This window comes from Tenrec ecaudatus, chromosome 11 (genome assembly GCF_050624435.1).
Source record: "Tenrec ecaudatus isolate mTenEca1 chromosome 11, mTenEca1.hap1, whole genome shotgun sequence".
NCBI lineage: Eukaryota > Metazoa > Chordata > Mammalia > Afrosoricida > Tenrecidae > Tenrec > Tenrec ecaudatus.
Genome location: NC_134540.1, coordinates 131,814,834 through 131,833,316, shown reverse-complemented (window position 1 = coordinate 131,833,316; position 18,483 = coordinate 131,814,834). Strand labels below are relative to the sequence as shown.

At 36.6% G+C, this 18,483-nt stretch overlaps 1 pseudogene; it reads right to left on the bottom strand.

Annotated features, from left to right (window-relative positions):
• Window positions 1-15,650: 15,650 nt before the first annotated feature.
• Window positions 15,651-17,734, bottom strand: LOC142461068 (dihydrolipoyllysine-residue acetyltransferase component of pyruvate dehydrogenase complex, mitochondrial pseudogene; annotated as a pseudogene).
• Between the last annotated feature and the right edge of the window lie 749 nt (window positions 17,735-18,483).

Below are 18,483 nucleotides of genomic sequence, written 5' to 3'. Positions count from 1 at the left end.
TATTTGTCACACACTATTACACTATCTTTTCAGAACCACTAAAGAGAAAGCTTGATTAACTGTCTGACCTAGTGGAGAAAACTCCAAATGCACTATTGCTCTCATATAAAAAAAACAGCCCCCCAAAAAACCCCAAATGAGCATCTTCTAGAACTTTGATTTCACTTGATGAGCTGTTTTGTTTTGTTTTGTTTTTTTGAATGAGGTGCCAGTGGCGTGTTCCACTGGCTTCATTGTTGTTTGCCTTCAGGGCCATAAGAACAGCACTGTGTCTACTCACTAGTAATGACCGTGGAAAAAGTCTGTACTTTCAAAGTACAGCACATTCCATTAGACGCTCTTTTTCCTGGTCACTGAGGACCTGAGGCAAAAATTTCCCAGCGACCCTTCTCTTTCCCAATTCTTTTGTTAAACTTTGCTGAACCGAGATACAAGGTAGTCTAGATAATTCCCCATCTCTTCGGTGGTTAGTTGTCGGTCTTCAAGAACAATTGTATTAATTGTGTTGACATTTTCTCCCATTGGGGAAGTTGATGGACATCAAGAACAAGGTTTGTCATCTACATTTCCTCCTTTTTTGAAATGAGAAAACGATTCGTACACTTGATTCCCCCCCCCCCCCCACAGTAAGCTGAGTTCAACATCACAGCCTTTTCTGCGGCATTTTTTCCAAGCAGGAAACAAAATTGTACAGCTGCACGCTGTTATCTTAAATAGGCCATCACCAACATGAGGTGTAAGTGAAACTGCTTTTATGACAAAGGTCACCTTGACCAGAGAACTTTCTCAGGCAAAGCTACTGGGTGCACAGACGCAGAGGGAATTGTTTGATGCTTGCCTAGCGGGAAAAATGTGTACTAAGAAAGCTCTGCACAGTGGAGCTTTCTATCCAAATTTTGGCAGGTGCCCCTTGAATCATATCATAATTAGGTTGTCCTAAGATGCGTTTATGACATGTGGTTTCTTTGTGTCTAAAGAAAAATGTTGAAAATTCCTGTTTCTTTACTTCTAAAGACAGTTACATTTCACAGTGTTGTAACTAATTTTTGAAAAAACTTTAAGTACTTTAGCAAATGATCCATGGCATGGCGTCACACCTTGCATCAGCAATATTAATTAAATTACGATGAGAAGTGAATATATATTTAACATTGTACATATACATATTTTATACACATGTAAGTATTATGCAGCGTTAAATGTTGTAAACAATTAATAAACAGTAAATATTAATATTTGAAAGCATTATTTCATCCACCGTGGTAGAAAACTTCAATTTTCAATATCTTCAAGTATCTGATGTTATTTAGAAGTGGTGATATATTAATGTCCCTATTCATTTTATGCACCACAGTATAAGATAGGTATATTTTTAGAAAACAATTTCTCTCTATATATATGTATATTATTGTAATTAGCCTTTTTGTCAACTCAGAATGGTTTGGCAGTTCAAACCTAATAATGCCCTAAAATGTGACCTCATGTGATGAGATCAACTCCATAATGGAATCTTCTATGAGAAACAAGTCTGTTGTAAAATTAGGAGGGTATGTAATCCCCTTACTCAGTTCAAAGCCCTTATGAGAATTTTCCTTATGGGTGTGACCTGCTTCTGTTATAAGTGAATTCTGTCAGAAAGCTTGCTTGCTTTTTCCTAACACAGGATCCTGTTTCTGGCCAATCAAACTCCATCTCTTTGGGTTGACTCAATGGCCTTCAGTATCATTTGCCAATCCTGGGAATTGTCAGTGGTTTGTCATCTGACCTGACAGATATCTGACCTGCTATTCTTGGATTCATTTGTCTTTGGAGTCACAAGCCAGTCGTGCTGACCCTGGACACATCTGCTTCTGCAGTCATTCGCCACTGCAATTACTTGAGTTGAGAGAGAGAGCCAGCATAACATCTGACCCATGGACTTGGATCCTTCCTGAACTTGAACTTGCCCACTTCTACAATTGCATGACTGTTTTTTAGATATCAGTATCTTTCTATATATAAACATCACTGATTTTGTTTCTCAAGTGAACCTAACATAAGATAGCTACTTCATGATACATGAATAAGGGTTTATCTTATTAAATAACACATATTGTTTTAGATGTTAACCTTAGCTATCAAAGATAAATCATGTTTGTGGTAGATTCTTTTTATCAATATTATCTCATTATATTAGTACACTAATCATCTGATTATGCCTGTGTTATGGGTAATTTATTAATGTGACTTTAATTTTTATTCTCATGACATCTTGATGTGGAAACAATAGCAATAATCCTTTTCATTTAATACAGAGAAAGTGAAGAATTACAAAGCATGTTGTCTTTATGAACCCTCCATGTGTTGCCAGTAGTTGAATAACTAATAATAATAAAATTGTGCTCAATGGATTATGTGATAAATGTTATAATATATTTCTAATAACATTCTTTTATAACTATGAAAAAGAATCCAAAGCAAGGTTATTGAATCATGTTTTAAAAGATTTTGTCAGATGATTTTCCAAAATGTTTGCCACTATTTTGGGTTGCTTAGGAGTCTGTGCAAATTTATTTCCATTTACCCCATATCCATTAACATTTGGAATTGCCATATTTAAACAAAAACATATATGCCAGTTTAATGAAATACATACAGTGACATCTTATTTTACCTTAATATATATTACCTTGATTTCCGGAAGCATAGAATGATAATTTTCTATTTTTCATTAACCATTTCTACATCGATAGTGTCCATTTTACTAATAGTTCACAGTATTTACTGGTTATAGTCATGTGAATATAAATTCAGTCTTGTGATACTGAATAAAAATTTACTTAGGTTATGCACATATATATTCTCCAATTTTTTAAAATTCCATGACTTCACAAAATTCCATATGTCTGTCTGTTGTTATTATTGTTAGCTGTCATCCAATGCATTCTGTCCAATAGCAACCCTGTGCACAAAGGAAATCAACATTGCACATTACTGCACCATCCTCACAATTGTTCCTATACTTTGAGTCCTTTGTTGCAGCCTCTGTGTCATTCATTCCATCTCTTTGAGGGTTTTCTGTTTTTTGTTGCCGCTCCATTTTACCAAGCATGATGTCCTTTTCCAGGGACTGGTCTCTCCGAACAACATGTAAAATTAATTAAGACAAAGTCTCCCCATCCTTACCTCTAAGGAGTGCTCTGCCCATACTTCTTCCAAGCAGATTGTATGTCCTTTAAGAAGTTCATGGTACTTTTAATATTTTTCTATGTACCCAAATCCAAACACATGGTTTGTTCGTTACTCATCCTTATTCAATGTCAACTCTCCCATGCACCTGAGCTGAAAATACTGTGACTTGGGTCAGCCCCATTTTAGTCCTCAAAGTAGCTACCTTGCTTTTCAATACCCTTAAGAGGTTTTGTGCCCCAGATTTTACCCACTACAACACTTCTTTTGATCTCTACAGTACTGAGAATGGGTCTGAGGAGGACAAAATCCAGGACAACTTCAAATGTTTCTCCATGTACCATAAAGTTACCTGCTGATACCATTGAGAGGATTTTCATCTTCTTTACATTAAGTTATAATTCATACTTGAACTACATCAGCAAGTACTTCAAGTCCTCTCTGTTTCAGAAATCAAGGTTTGTTACCTGTATGTTAAAGGCTGTCAGTATGCCTCCCTTCAATCCGATACTGCAGTGTTCATACAAGGCAGCTTCTCTGATTATTTGCTCAGCCAACAGATGGAATAAGTACGGTGAGAGAGCCTGGCCCTGATGTACACCTTGCATGATTTTAAACCACGTCGTATTCCTTTGCTCTGTTTGCACAACATCTTTTTGATGCATACATGAGCAGGGTTATACATGAAGTTATACATGAGCAGGGTTGAATGTTCCAGAATTTCAATTTTTCTCAATTATATTCATCATTTGTTATGATTCACAGAATTGAATACATTGGCATAGTCAATAAAAACACAAATAACCATACTTCTGTAATTCTTTGATTTCATTCAAGCCATATAACATCAGCAATGACATCTTTTGTACCATACCTGTTCTGAACTTAGCCTGAATATCTGGCAGCTCATTGTCAATGTATTGAATAATAGTTGCATTCATTTGATTTCCTTGAAGGTAGATAGAATCCTATCACACAGCAATGTACTTCAAGGTAGACCTTGAGATGTCCTTTCTGTGAATAAATGCAATGCCATTCCTTTCGATTGTTGTATTCCTAGCATAATAAATCAAATTAGTTAATGCTAGTCCATGTAAGCATAAATTTCCTGAGATATTGATATTTATGCCTTCCATTCATTTTTGACAACTTCCGATATTCCTAGATTCATACTATGCACATTTCAAGGTCTAATTCTTAGTAGACTTTTGCAACTGTTTCTTCCTACCTTGAGTAGCACCTCATCAGAAAATGAAGACACCAAATTCTAGAAACCCACAGGCTTGACTCCACTCATATTATGACGGCCAAATCTACTTAGAGAAAGCATCTCTTTGATCCGCTGCATTTCCAGTACCTTCTGACCAAAGGAGTCCATCCTCCAGCACTATTTAAAATAAAGTTCTTTTTATTTTCATGAGGCCTTCTTTATCTGACAATGTTTCCATGGTACGCATACGATTTCCAGCAGCTGCCTCTGAAGCGGGCAGCCAAATCCTTCTTCATTCTTTTTTCTCAGTAAATAAAAAGTGTCAACTTATTTGCAACAAAAAAATGTATCTCAATCCACATTAGTTCAAAAATTATGATTCATTACAAAAGTAAAATAAATAAAACAAACCTATATTTAAAGGCAAAACTTAATTTAAACCGCATAGCTTCTTTAGCTATCTAATTTATCACAAGCTATTCTCACCAGTGTTTGTAAGAAACACTAAGAAGCTCCGGTGGTCTGGGAGTTATGTGGTGGGCTGCTGACTGCAAGAGCCACAGTCTGAAACCACCAGCTCCCCACAGAAGAAAGACAGAGTTCTACTCTGGTAGAGGTACAGTCTCAGAATCTCACTGGCTTGTCCTTGGTCCTATGGAGGCAGCATGAGTCGCATGAACTCTGGCAGTGAGTGGTTTTTGCTGTTGCTTTCTTTCATTAACATATAGGTTTCCTCTGAGTTGGTATCAATTCAATGACTGTGGACTTTATAGTTTATTAAAACATTTAGTTATTGTATTATCTGTAGATAATTGCTTATGTTCAGATGAGATTTAGGGAAGGAAATTATTGCAAACCTACCATTATTATTTGTAAGATAATATAGAGACTGGCTCTTATCTTAGACATCAAAAGAGTTTGAGAGGTACGATCTGCAAGGACAAAACATATGCAAAAGATATGCAAAAGGACAAAACATATGCAAAGGTTGGCGTACAGGGGTCACTGCAGTATAGACATTCCAGGGTCCCTCACTTTATTAGAGGCAGGCTTAAATACCTGGCCCGAATGTAGTCTGAAACTTGTGACAGGATTACACATTGGGGCAGTTCATAATCCTTTTAAGATTGACAAAGAAAACATGAACACATCAGCCAAGTTATTCACAGACAAGAGGAGAGGATAAGGTTGGCAACATGAACTGGTAAGTTTTCAGACTGCTGCCTTCTGCCGCTTAAGTCAGGGACCAGAGGCAGGTGTCCATTTATCTCAGGTGGAGAGGCACGCCAGCCATTGCTTTATCAGCTCCCATAACTGAGCCATCAGCACCCTTCCACTGACCATGAACCGTGGAAGATGATGGTTCAGTCCCGTTTGCCTAAAGAGCAAACAGCGTTCCCGTCCCTATTATTTTAATATAAAGACATAAGATTAGACTTGATCGTCAATCAGTTTGTTGTAATATAATTGTGATGTGTTGCCATGAGGACAAATCCCGTGTCACTGGTATTTGTAACACAAGCAAGGCCACACACAGTGAATATGTTTCACTAGAAGTTTCAGATGAATTTCAGGAAGAAAACCCATTGATCTACTGCTAAAATATAGCCAGTTCACGAATCCCACTAATCACAAAAAGGCATTCTTAAGTGTACTGCTGGAGGTGGAAACCTCTAGATCAAGGCACTCATATATAGTGAGAACAACCATGAACTGGAACATGCACATGTTTTTGAAGATGGTACAGCACTAGGAACAAGTTGCTTTCATATTGCCTTTCTAGCCATGCTTTTGTTACTTATAAAATGATTTTCTGGGCACAATCTTGCAAGGAATTAGTCAATCATTATATGTATCATGGCATGAAAATCCATTCAATAGAATTTGATCCCTTGAGATCCCTTATGATTGTTTTGTTTTGACATCTGTCAAAGATTATGTAAGAGCCAATCCCACAGGAAGAACTCTACCATTAAGAAACTTGGACAATATTCCCTATACTTAAAGACCAAGAGACACACACAAAAATTGACCTGGAGCTAATTTGACAGACCAGAAGGGCAATACTGCTTCCGATGATGGCTGATTCAACAAGAATGGATCAGTTAAGAAAGTAACTGTGTAGACTGTTTTTATGCTGATTAAACAAGTTTGAGCAAGGTGTGCTGCTGAAACTTTGAAACCCTATTGAGTTACCTTTGTGATAAGAGGGGAAGAGGGTACATTCACAATGCCTCTGACTATGCTCCGCTCTGCCTGTTTTTGGAAGGGGTCCAGGTGACATGAAGGAAACGGGAAAGGTATGATGAGCTGAAATGCCATCATTTTAGAGCATTAATTAGTATCCCTCCAAAAACACCTATAGCGGAGCTGGGCAACATGCTCACACTGAGATTCTCCCAGACCTAGGAAAGAGAACTGCAGTGCAGAAGACAGAGAGGTGGCCTTGCTGGCTCAGAAAGAAACATCTGAACATCTTCATGCAAGAAGGTTGCCCGCTTTAAAGACTTATGCCATTTACCTGTGTATGCATAGAAGGCACTCCCACATTTTCAGCTTGGTTGACATTATGGGAGTTCTCAGGAAATGGGGGATCCCGTAAAGTGACACAGGAGAGAAACACCAAGGACAAGCAGGAACCCAGAATTATCCAACCACAGAGTTGAGGGAGATCCTGGGCAGAGAGTGTCTTCCTTCTGAAAAGATGAGGCCCAATGGCAGAGCAGAAGCTTCAGGAGGGGCACACACATCCCTGTTGGTTGTAGCAGAAGGCGGGGGTGGCCTGAATATGAAGACAACATCTGACCTGGACCACAGTTTGAGGTACAGCTAGCTTATTTGCATATGGAATGTAGATATCGCGCGCATCTAGGAAGAGAATTGCTGTGGTGTACATGGGTCACCAGTCTGACTCTTTGATGACAACTAATGAAAGCAATATATGATCAGTAGTTTGCAGTCTTCCAGGGATTGTTTAAGGGTCCTGACAAGTCTTCTTCCCTGTGCTACTTTGAACGATCACTGGTAGTGAAAGAGCTTCAAAAAGTTCAAGGAAAATTGTTATCAAAAAGTAATAGAATTTCCTGATGAACTTTTGAACCCACTTATACATCTATCAACCACAGCCATTGAATCAGCGCTAACTCACAGTGACCCCTGGGGGTTTCTGAAACTGTAATTGCTTACAGGAGTAGAAAGCCCAGCCTTTCTCCCAAAGAACTAACTGATGGGTTTGAACTACCGACCTTGAAGCTGGCAGCCCAATGCATCATCACTATACCTCCTCGGCTACATACACATGCTGCAATTTTTCAGCAGAAATACTGAAGACAATGTTTCTTGAAATCGTTGATCATTGCTTCATGGATCTAGTTAGATCATTTTAAGGAATAAAAAAAATGTTAATGTTCTAAAAGCAGCATCTACCCTCATTCCCTTTTGTAGAAAATATATTTTACTCAACCTGATTTGTGATTATTTTGTTATTTATACATGTCAAGCTATGTCTTGCATGTTTGGGTTCCTATGAATAGAATTTCATCAATTCTCCTCTTCCTTCAATGTGCTGACAGGTCCGGGTGATTTAACTTCTCCTTTCTTGTCCTGGTGGCCAGCAGTGCCAGAATGTCCCTCTCCCTGTACCCTCCTAATAGCCAAACCCGTTTCAGATCTAGAGAGGGATGGAATACCAACAGACATATTTGCTTTCAAATTTATAGCACTCTGCGGCTATTTTTCAATTGCTAATAGAACAGATCTTATCTCCAGTTATTCATCCTACATGAACACTACTTTCAAGGTGAGTCCTTTCAGCCTGTGAAAACAAATACATTGCTTCAAGACATGGCTTATTAATGGCCGCGTCATGTGCTGTGACTGCCTTAAAGGCTGGTTATAAATAAAATGTCATCCGATAAGTGGAAACACTTCTAAACTATTCAATTGGCCCAACCACAAGATGCAGACTAGACATTTTAAAGTCTGGAAACTTTGATTTTGTTATTTATTGAGGATCAGATTTAATTGGATAAGTTTAATGATTTATTGTCAAGTTTATTATAAATTTTATAAGTAAATCTTATGCTGCATGCACATAGCTGAACAGTCTCAAAAATTAATCAGATATCAATTTCTAAAGGCATTAATATCTGTTATGATGTTGCACAAGACTAATTATTTAATTGATCACATTAAAATATATCTTTAAATTAATTGGAAAAACTTGTTTAATCATATTTTAAAACAAATATGTATTTGTGAGAGTGAAAATGGCACATTCAAATTCCATATCCCTGTTTTATGTTTTTTTAATAATTTTACTGGGGGCTCATGCAGCTGTAATCACAATATACACACACACACAATATGTCAGTATTTACATCTTAAAGGACATTTTACATGGGTACAGGCTGTTGTCTCTCTTCTGCATTATTCTTTTACTCACACCCCTTTCTTTTTGTTCTTTCTTAAAAAAAATTTTTTATTCGGGGCTCTTACATCTCTTATCACAACCCATACATTCCTCTAGTGTGTCAAGCACATTTACACATATGTTGCCACCATCATTTTGAAAGAATTCTCTTTCCACTTGAGCCCTTGATATCAGCTCCCCCTTTGTTCCCCCCGCCCCCGTATCCCACCCACCCTCCCTCAGGAACCCTTGATAAGTTATATATTATTGTTTTCATATCTTACATCGTCCTCTGTCACTCCTCACCCACTTTTCTGTTGTTCGACACCCCTGGGAGGTGGGTATAGGTTGATCCTTGTTATTGCAAATACCTTATGTTTAGAATTAGGAAAAACAGACACTTCGAAGGTTAGTAACCATTACATTTTAGAAGAAACATAAAACCTTATTTACTTACTAAATCACAAGCATTATTAATATCAGAAAATCTGTATGATTTAATTCTCACCTATGAAATGGATCTTCTGACTTCCAGTATCAACAATGAATAGGAAACACTATATATATATATATATATATATATATATATATATATATATATATATATATATATATATATACTTGTCTCTGATTATTCACTCATTCTCCCATTTTCCATAGCAATTCTGTACATCTATGGAACCATACGAGTAATTCTAGTCAAACACCTGTGAGCGCAAAGTCATAAACGCCTTTACGAACAAGCACTGGACAAGAAGTGCTCTCTTGTTCAATGACTAGAAATTTAATGCCAACTTTATATGATCCTGAGCCATTGTGTAAATGAGTAAAACAGATTCACCAAAACTCCTCTCAGGCTTGTGGAGGGTGTATAGCATAAACAAGAAAAATTGAGAGTTACACTTCTAAGTTTATTTCATTAAAGATAATGTGTTTTGTCTGTATTTGTCAGTATCATACACTTTACTACATAATATTTTAAGTAATTATTTTGTAGTTGTTTGACAATGGTTATGTGACATGATATTTTGATTGTTATTTCATATGTAAGACTCCCAACACAAAAATGTAGAAATACTCTACTTAGTTTTTTTTCCTTCCAAGTTTGAGGTTTCTTTTGAGTTGTATTCTGCAGGTTACATTATTTTCCTTGTAATTTTGTTCCCAAATATCAGAAATATTTCCCTTTTCTAAAATTTCCTGTGCCTTATTAACTGCCAAAGTAAGTTATATTAGAACATATGAAAATAATAACCCTTAGAAATTATTCAGTAGTGTTTTAGAAGCCCCATATGTATACATAAGTATAGGTACTTGTCTTATTTGTTCAAATTCATTATATATGAAAATATAACTTCATTAAATATACATAATTATTGTGTGTGCAGTGTTATTTATAATCAAATTTTAAAATACTGTTTTCCCTGTTGCTCTATAAACTGAAGATAAAAACAAAATATTCCAGCTGATACACCAGAATTAAAATATGTTCTTAATTTTTTGCTGAAATACATTTTAAATAGCTATGTTATAATTCTTGTTAAATAGCCCTTTTTCTAAATTTCTCATGTTGGTGGCAGCAGTGAGATTCATTACAATGACCCCAAACTCCTAGGAGCATAGAGTTTTGCAATTGAAAAAAAAAAGGAGGGAATTTGGTGGGGGGATAGGGGGTGTTGATTCTTAGATGGTTACTTCAATTGTTATTTATAATAGCTGATGAGAGAGAGTGGAATGGCTAGTTTGAGGTTCAAAGAGTTGTGAAGATTAGTGCATCAGTTAAATCAAGGGGTCAGTCAGAGGATAGGAAAGTGTGTTCACAGGTAGTTCTACGGTAAGTGGCTAGGGCTGAGATGATTAGAACTTAACTAAATGAACAGCAAGATGTTTGACAAGTTGATGGTGTGCTCTGGATGGGATTTTGCTTATGGATGTTGATGGCCAAAGTTTTCACTAGAAATGAGGATCTCTCACATCAGAAAATTTTTTCTCTCTTCAGAGTCCTGGAGAATTTAGAAATCGGATATTTACAATGACAAGATATAAAGGCACGAAGTACCTTTCTTTCAAGTTGTAATGAATGTGTTCACAGTAAAAAAAGGGTATGTTAATCTTCTATGTTTGAGAGGAATAGTGACTAGAAGAGTCCTGAGGTGGTCGGCAGGGACAAATAAGTATTTAATGTGCTTCTTCTATCCAATATCTATATGATATGATATGATATGATATATGATATGATATGATATGATATGATATAATATAATATAATATAATATAATATAATATAATATAATATAATATAATATAATATAATATAATATAATATAATATAATATAATATAATATAATATAATATAATATAATATAATATAATATAATATAATATAATATAATATAATATAATATAATATAATATAATATAATATAATATAATATAATATAATATAATATAATATAATATAATTAATATAATATAATATAATATAATATAATTAATATAATATAATATAATATAATATAATATAATATAATTAATATAATATAATATAATATAATATAATATAATTAATATAATTAATATAATTAATATAATATAATATAATATAATATAATATAATATAATATAATATAATATAATATAATAATATAATATAATATAATATAATATAATATAATATAATATAATTAATATAATATAATATAATATAATATAATATAATATAATATAATATAATATAATATAATATAATATAATATAATATAATATAATATAATATAATTAATATAATATAATATAATATAATATAATATAATATAATATAATATAATATAATATAATATAATATAATATAATATAATATAATATAATTAATATAATATAATATAATATAATATAATATGATATAATATGATATAATATAATTAATATAATTAATATAATTAATATAATATAATATAATATAATATAATTAATATAATTAATATAATATAATATAATATAACATAACATAACATAACATAACATAACATAACATAATATAATATAATATAATATAAATCTCCTGCATGGGTCTGGTGAAGAAGATAAAGGAAGACACTGATAGGATTCACCTGTGAGTGATTTGAACACGTTTCATTGTGATTGCCATCGTGCTTGCTATTAAAGGATCCCTCTGAGAAGCAGGGGAGAGTGAAATCTTCTCTCCAGCAAGGTCAGGGGTGTAGTACGTCCCTGTACAGTGAACCTCCTGGATCCAGAAGACAGCTGTGACATCAAATGGGCGGCAGAGGAGAACAGCAGGGCAGGTAGCTATAGCATGAGACACAGTGCGGGATTCACCAGTCCAGAGAACAAGGAATGCTGACTCCTCTGGGGCAGGAGGCTGGCTTGTGGAGTGGGGTGCCTCTGGGAACTTAATTGGGGGCTGTGTACTGATCCATGGAGCTAGAACTTTCTGGTTGAGGCTTCCTGGAGTGGGGTGCTTCTGGGAATTTACTTCGGGGAGCTGAGCTCACTAACCCACAGCCCTGGAGCTGATTCCATTTATATTGAGGCTTACAGTACAGTGAAAAGCTTTGGGGGGCATTCATTAGCAACCCTGAAAGTACTCTGTAGCATGTCCTAACTGAACAACTATATCCTGAGCATTTCTCACCTGCATTGTAACCTGTTATTGTGCTTAATCAACCTTTCATCATAAACATTGCCTGTGATTTTGCGTAACTATTGCGATGAATTATTGAACTCTAATTTTAAAAGTACAGCAGATGTTTGTGAAAGAACATCTATGTATAGATTTTGGTGCGTTACACGTTGGGTTGCTGATCTCAAGGTCAGCAGTCCACAATCACCAGCCATTCCTCGGAACAAAGACGAGGTTTTCTACTCCTGTAAAGAGCTGCAGCTTTGGAGAGCTACATAGGAGACTGGCTGTCTTACAGGGTCTCTATGACTCCATGCACCTTTCTACTCGGTCTTTCAGGCTTCCTGAGTCAGCAGTAAGTTGATGACAGTGGGTTTGGTATAGATGAAAGTTACATGCATTAATTTATCCTTTATCTACCTAAATAATGTGTATTAGGAAAAATGCACATATCTCTTAATACGTTAATTTTACTCAAGTTTCGGAGGAAAATACACTAAAAATCTTGATTAGGTCTTAAAATGGAACCATTAAATATTAAACCTACTTTAGATACAAACAGTGCTAAAATCCTGGTGAGAGTTATTTGGGTTATCTTTGTCATCTTTCTTGTTACATTGTCCAAAAGGACATAAAGTCTATATGACACAGTTATGTTTCATAATCATCATTATCATTTTAACATCCAGTATAATAAAATACCAAAATGGCATAATATTCCTTCAATCATATTTATTAATGAACCTCTAAATTGACATTAAGCTTAAAGAAATTTATTTTTATTTACTTAAAATAACAAATACTTTATTTTTTAACAATCTAATTTGAATCCAAAACATTATTTTCTAATCTTTCATTGTTCAGTCCTGATAAAGAAACTACCTAGGTTTAGAAGTTGGCACAAATATTTAACTACCAACAATATTTAAAACATAATTAATTGTTTCATTTTCTTTCAAGGAACAGTAGAGCCATAAATATAGACAAATAATCAATTATTCTTGAAGTTTTATATGTCTAAACTAGATTTAAGGATGATAGCTCTGATCTTATTTTCAAGTCAAAATTAATTGCAAATTAACCCCAAAGTTAACATACTGTTTTCATAATAATACAAGGTAAATGAATAGTTGTGGAATATGTGGAGTGCTGTTTGTTCTTGTGCACCACATAATAATAATAATAACCGTTTTTTAAAAGAGCGAACACAGAAGGGCTCAGAATAGATTTCAGGGCTACCTCCACATATTACATATGCAAGGAAGCACTGGTCAGGTCTACCTTTAAATAAAGGTAGGCAAACATCTACCAAAATGTATCAATTCAATAGAAAGTCTGGAATGATGATACTGTGACCAGTTAGTGTTCACTATCTCAAATATCATCTAATTCTTCCCCACAAAGGAAAGGTAAATCATAAAAAATAGAAAAACATAAGCTGCTAAGGAAACCAAAGCCATCAGGCAATTGATGGGTTTGAACCACCTTCCTTTTGGCTAGCAGATGAGTGCTTATCGACTGCGCCACAAGGACATCATTAAGATAAGGCAGCTCTCTAAGTACTTTTCTTTCTCTACAATAGAATCTAGCGCTTTCTTATTTTAAATGTGATGTCCCTGTGCTGAAAAGATACAGACTGCTCTATGTATAAATTTTAGCATTTTTGACTTTATCCAAGCAGAAATTACCTCTCTCAGGGCATCATTCCTTAGGCCCTGTCACGTTTACTAATGCAATTCTCCCTTTCTTGTTTGTTTTCAGATACGACTCGGTGACAAATGGATTTTGGCACATATCCAACTCTAGTACCTCGATCTTACACGTGCTTAGTTACTCCATATTTACTTGACACAGCTTCTCGTCTTTGAATGGAGACTTCTGACAATTAGGTTCATTCGCAAGTAACTGCCAGTCAGTCTTGGAGTAAGGATTCCACCTTCACAGCCTCTTTATGCTCCATTCTGTCGGCGTATTATTAAATCTGGGAGTGCAGAATTTTCTCTTAGATTTATATAGTTGTTTAAATAAATATCCATACTAATATCCACTGATACTATGTAACTCTTTTGTATTTCTTTATACCTTCATGTCAAGATGGGAAAGTAATCCTTTAAGGATTCACAGGAAAATGAGCAAAGAACAGCTATTTAGAGATATCTAAGAAAATCTTGATTTTGGAAATTTTGCTTATTTTTCCTTGACATTCTCTACCCTTCCCCATTTGTACTTGTGATGGTTACATAATTTCAAGTCAACATGAAGATGTATAAAAGTGTAGGGTGGTGTTCAGCCTGGCAATCTGGTCAGAGCCTGATGGTGCCAGCTTACGGGTGTGGCCTTCCCTTAAGGAGGGTCCTGGGACCCTCCCTGTTCTCTCTCTCTGCCTTCACCTCACTGCTTCCTGTCCCTGATTACTGCCAGAAACCTGGGATGAGGCCACTGCCATGGGATCCACTCAACTTTGCGCCCACCAATCTGTGACATTCTTGCATTCTGCATCATTGTTTGTGACTGTGTGAGGCTGAATAGGGAGTGATGGACAGGTATCAGATTATGAGCTAGTATTGGATTTATGAACTGCATTGAACTGGGCTGGGAGGTTTCTTGATATATAATCACTTCTTGATATAAAGTCCTTTCTTCCAAATATATGAGTGTCACTGGACTTGTTTCTCTACTCAACCTGGCTGTACACAATGTTAAATCCAGATGATGGAGCTGAAAATTTTAAGTTCTTCATGAAATTAAACACTTTCTCCAACACACAAACACAAATCCTGAAATCGTTTTCTCTCTCTGAATTTCAAGCACAACATTTTAGGAAATCAAAAGTTGGAACTTAATTAATATTTTAATTATATTATTTTTATGTACCAATCTCATAAGGGAACTGGAATTCTGCCTTTACTACATTTCATAATGGATGTGCTTATCATCAGTGACCTAGGCCATATGTGTCTTGGCTTAGTGCACACAGCTTAAAATCGACATTTAATTTTTAAATGTGTACAATATTTGAATTTAATTGGCATGGCAAAAGTTCAGTCACAAAAGAAAAATTTCAGTAGCACTCATGAAAATAACTATTCTGAACAGGGTCAATAATAAACATAATCAGTTAACATTAGTATAAGATGAATTTCCTGCTGCATAATATAAATATCTTGCAAGGAATGAATCAATGTGACCTTGGGGAGTCTAGAAATGCCCAGGTCAATCATAACAACATGGTGATGTCAAGGTTCTTTCTAAATGCAGCAAGCCACTGAGCTTCTACTGCTCCACCCGCAACCAGACGATCACAAGTGAGTGGAACAAACATCATGCCAGCTACATCAAATCCTCTCTGCATATCTGCTGGAACCAACATATCTTTGGAAGCACCATTTTTCAGAAGACATGCTTGAGGTGGGTTAAGAATAGCACAGAAATTCTTAATTCTGAACATTCCTAAATTTCAGATTGTATAGCATCTGGGGTCTTAAAGGCTTGAAGATAAACAAGCGGCCATCTAGCTCAGCAGCAACAAAGCCCACATGGAAGAAGCACACCAGCCTGTGTGAGCATGAGGTGTCGAAGGGATCAGGTATCAGGCATCAAAGAACAAAAAATCATGTCAAAGTCCATCGGTAGGTAACTGGACACACCCTTATTGTAGGGTTGTGGGGAGGAGATGAGCCAGTCAGTTTTCAGGGTAGCAATGATGAAACATATAAATTTCCTCTAGTTCTTAAATGTTTCCTACTTCCCCTCCCCCACTATCATGATCCTAATTCTACCTTACAAATCTGGCTAGGCCAAAGGATGTACATTGGTACAGATAGGAACTGGAAACACAGGGAATATAGAACAGATGACCCCTTTAGGCCCAGTGGTGAGAGTGGTGATGCCTGGAGGGTGGAGGGAATGTGGGGTGGAAACAGGGAACTGATTATAAGAATCTAGGTATAACCTCCTCCCTGAGGGATGGACAACAGAGAAGTGGGTGAGGGGAGACATCAGACAGTGTAAAATAGGACAAAATAATAGTAATTTATGAAATATGGAAGGTTCATAAAGGAGGGGGGAGTGGGAAGGGAGGGGGGAAATGAAGAGCTGATATTAAGGGCTCAAGTAGAAGGTAAATGTTTTGAGAATGGTGATGGTGACAAATGTACACATGTGCTTGACACAATGGATAGATTTATGGATTGTGATGAGAATTGCACGAGTCCCCAATAAAATTATTTTTTTTAAAGTATGTCCCAAGAACTTGTGTGGCTGTCGTTTATCCTCTTGAGCTGTGGTTGCTAAGGAACCATCGTTAGGAAGGATTTCCAGTCCTTTCATATATGCTTTAAATACAGTGGGTGTGATGATTGCTGCCAAGGCTACTGACAGCCACACTGATGTCAACAACGTGGTTTTGTCTTAAAACTGTGTCCAACCAGTAGGAATTTGCTTCAGAATCTTTTCAGCATACCGAAGCTGAAGTGTTTACGATGAAATCATTGACAGGTGTTTTTCCACAGCCTCTGGTGTCTTATTAAGTTGTTTCCTCACTGTCAAAGCTTACCTTCATAATGATTTGTGGTTTGCTTCCATTGCATTAAGCGCTCTGTGATATCTTGGCAAGTGTTGCTGTCCGGGAGGTCTAGGTCCCAGGAGGAAATGGGCTTGGAGACGTCACAGCAGCTGCTGGGGCAGAGCAGGTTTGCTAGGTATTAAGGAATCTGTGTTCTTGGTGATCCTGTCACCTGCTCCCTCCCCTTTTACTTGTGTAGGGGTAATTGCCTTTTCTGCTGCCAATTTGGTTGCAAGAGGACTAACAAACACCCCTACACACACACACACACACACACACACACAGGAATAGCTGAGCATGCTGCTGAAGGTATAGAGACTACAGCTTGGGCTGTTGGAAGTACATTGGCTCCCGGGGGTGGTGTTGATGCTAAAGCTTGAGGTTGTAAATAGGCTCCTTCAGTTGGCCTGTAGTGAACTAATGCTGGGATATCTGACTCTTTTGTACCATGATACAGAACGGGGTTCTTAGAAGGAGATGTTTTGTGCCTTGAGGATTCAGGATTTTTGCCAAACAACATTCTTCCTGTACTCATAAATCTAGAGTGAACTCGCCCATCTCTATCTCGTCCAACAAGTCTCCTTCATTTTGTTTCTCACCTACTGTTTACCATCCCATCGCGTACCTGTCCCCAGTGTCATGGTGGGAGCGAGGGCAGGCAGAAGCACCGGCATGTTAGTGGGACATGAACCACCAGGAGCCTCCGCAGAAGGTGTAGATAGCTGTGGTAGTTGCATAATCTGTTGTCAATGTGAGAGGATTAAGAGTGAAGGGGGTGGGGGGACTCTAGTCTGTCAATCAGGTCGTAGCCAATGAAGCCTCTTCAACAGCCCAAGCTTCTCCTGATGCTTTTGGGAACCCTGATATTCCTCTTTGGAGGTGGGAGACAATCTCTCTCTGCTCACTCCCTGGGAGACATTGCAGCCGACAAAATACATGGAACTGTGCTAGTGTTCTGAACCAAAAAAGCCATATGGAGACCTCTGCCAGCGCTGAGATGCTTACAACGCTACTGGATCCACACAACTTTCTAGCCACTGGCCTGAGATCTTCCTGAATTCCGCATCATTGCATGTGTTTCGAGAGTCTGAAGAAGACTTTATAGATTGGTATCAGACATATGGGCTAATATCAGACTTATGGACTTTATCTGGACTGGGATGCTTTCTTACTGTACAATTACTCTTTATAGAAAACTCTTTCTTATACACATATGTGTGTCTATAAAGCTTGTTTCTTTAATCTACGCAGACTAACACAGTAATGAAGAAGCAGGGGTGGGGGGGCAGTTTCTAGGGATTCTCCTGGCATGAGGGCTGCCGAGGTCTCCAAAGCAACATTTTTAAACCCTCAGTATCTGCATACATTTCAACTCTAATATGGATGACTGTTCCAACTGGACCAAATCTGGCACCTTCAGACACAAATGTCTTTGCCATGTGACACTAGTTGTCCAAGCTCTCAAACTCATCTATGGCTTTCTCAG